Here is a 2,500-nt window from a genome sequence, read left to right as displayed (position 1 = left end):
GAACCGCATGAAACTTCCAGAGGCATTTGCAGCAGGAATGCATGTGCACTCAAAAACTTCTATATGTTTCACGGATAGACCCCGTGAAACGCTAGAAATTGGCGGGGATGTGTCTCTTGTGGCTCACGGGGCTGTTAGGGTGGCACAGAACTCCCTCGGAATGGGAAAAGGGGTCATTTTCGTGTTGCCACATTGCATAGGAACGCCATGAAACTTCCAGAGGCATTTGCAGCAGAAAGGCACGTGCACTCAAAAATTTTAATATTTTTCACGCATAGACCCCGTCAAACGCTAGAAGTTGGCGGGGATGTCTCTCTTGTGGCTCACGGGGCTGTTAGGGTCGCACAGAAATGCCTCGGAATGGGAAAACGGGTCATTTTTGTGTGGCCACATTACATAGGAACGGCATGAAACTTCCAGAGGCATTTGCAGCAGGAATGCATGTGCACTCAAAAACGTCTATATTTTTCACGGATAGACCCCGTGAAACGCTATAAATTGGCGGGGATGTCTCTCTTGTGGCTCACGGGCGCTGTTAGTTAGGGTCGCACAGAAATCCCTTGGAATGGGAAAAGGGGTCATTTTCGTGTTGCCACATTGCGTACGAACGGCATGAAACTTCCAGAGGCATCTGCAGCAGAAATGCATGTGCACTCAAAAACGTCTATATTTTTCACGGATAGACCCCGTGAAACGCTAGAAATTGGCGGGGATGTGTCTCTTGTGGCTCACGGGGCTGTTAGGGTCGCACAGAAATCCCTCGGAATGGGAAAACGGGTCATTTTCGTGTTGCCACAATTGGCATACGAACGGCATGAAACTTCCAGAGGCATTTGCAGCAGAAATGCATGTGCACTCAAAAACGTGAATATTTTTTCACGGATAGACCCCGTCAAACGCTCGAATTTGGCGGGGATGTTTCTCTTGTGGGTCACGGGACTGTTCGGCTCGCACAGAACTCCCTTGGTCCACCTGATTCGTGCATACAGGCAGCAACTAAAACTCTGTAAACCTGCTGTGAGGACATCTAAACAGTGGACCAGTGAGGCTGTGGAAGATTTGCGGGCGTGCTTAGACTGTACTGACTGGGATATGTTCACGACTGCTACCAATAGTCTGGATGAACTCACAGAGGCTGTGTACATCAGCTTCTGTGAGGACTGCTGTATCCCAACACGTACCAGGGTGAACTTTAACAACAACAAGCCCTGGTTCTCAGCAAAGCTCAAAAGGTTGAGGTTGGAGAAGGAGGAAGCGTTTAGGAGTGGGGATAGAGACAGATTCAAGGAGTCGAAGAACAGGTTTAGCAAAGCGGTGAGAGAGGCTAAACGACTGTACTCAGAGACACTAAAACACCAGTTCTCTACTAACGACGCTGCTTCTGTCTGCCAAAGGGCTCAGGCACATCACCAACTACAAACCCAGAGCGCCCCACACCACTAACGACTCCCGCCTAGCCAACGACCTGAACGAGTTCTACCGTAGATTTGAAAGACAATTGGACTGTCCTGAACCACCCCTTCCCACCCAAGAGGCCCCATCCCCCACCCATACTACAGAAACGACTCTCTCCTTTCAGGAGGGAGAAGTTAATGGGCTTTTCAAGAGGCAGAATCCACGCAAAGCAGCCGGGCCGGACTCTGTCTCTCCAGCCACCCTCAGGCACTGCGCTGACCAGCTGTCTCCGGTGTTCACCAACATCTTTAACACCTCCCTGGAGACATGCCATGTACCAGCCTGTCTCAAGTCCTCCACCATCATCGCTGTGCCCAAAAAGCTAAGGCCAACAGGACTAAATGATTACAGACCGGTCGCCCTTACATCTGTGGTAATGAAGTCTTTTGAGCGCCTGCTCCTGGCACACCTCAAAGCCATCACAGACCCTCTCCTGGACCCCCTTCAGTTTGCCTACAGAGCCAACAGGTCTGTGGACGACGCAGTTAACATGGCCCTCCACTTCACCCTACAGCATGTGGACGCCCCAGCATCCTACGCCAGGATCCTGTTTGTGGACTTCAGCTCTGCCTTCAACACCATCATCCCTGCCCTGCTTCAGGACAAGCTCTTCCAGCTGAACGTGCCCTACTCCACCTGCAGGTGGATCACAGACTTCCTCTCTGACAGGAAGCAGTGCGTTAAGCCGGGAACAGAAGTCTCTGACTCCAGGTCCATCAGCACGGGAACTCCTCAGGGCTGCGTCCTTTGCCCACTGCTCTTCTCCCTGTATACCAACAGCTGCGCCTCCAATCATCTGTCCGTCAAACTCTTGAAGTTTGTCGGACGACACCACCCTCATTGGGCTGATCTCTGGTGGGGATGAGTCTGACTATAGGTGGGAAGCTGACAACCTGGTGACCTGGTGTAGCCAGAACAACTTAGAGCTAAATGCTCTAAGGACAGTTGAGATGGTTGTGGACTTCAGGAAGAATACAGCCCCACTCACCGCCATCACCCTGTTAGACTCCGCAGTCAAAATTGTGGAGTCCTTCCGCTTCCTGGG

This window comes from Petromyzon marinus, unplaced genomic scaffold (genome assembly GCF_048934315.1).
Source record: "Petromyzon marinus isolate PM22_M1 ecotype Great Lakes invasive population unplaced genomic scaffold, UKy_Petmar_22M1.pri1.0 PM_G_Scaffold_18, whole genome shotgun sequence".
Lineage (NCBI taxonomy): Eukaryota > Metazoa > Chordata > Hyperoartia > Petromyzontiformes > Petromyzontidae > Petromyzon > Petromyzon marinus.
Note: the sequence above shows the minus strand (reverse complement) of the source record.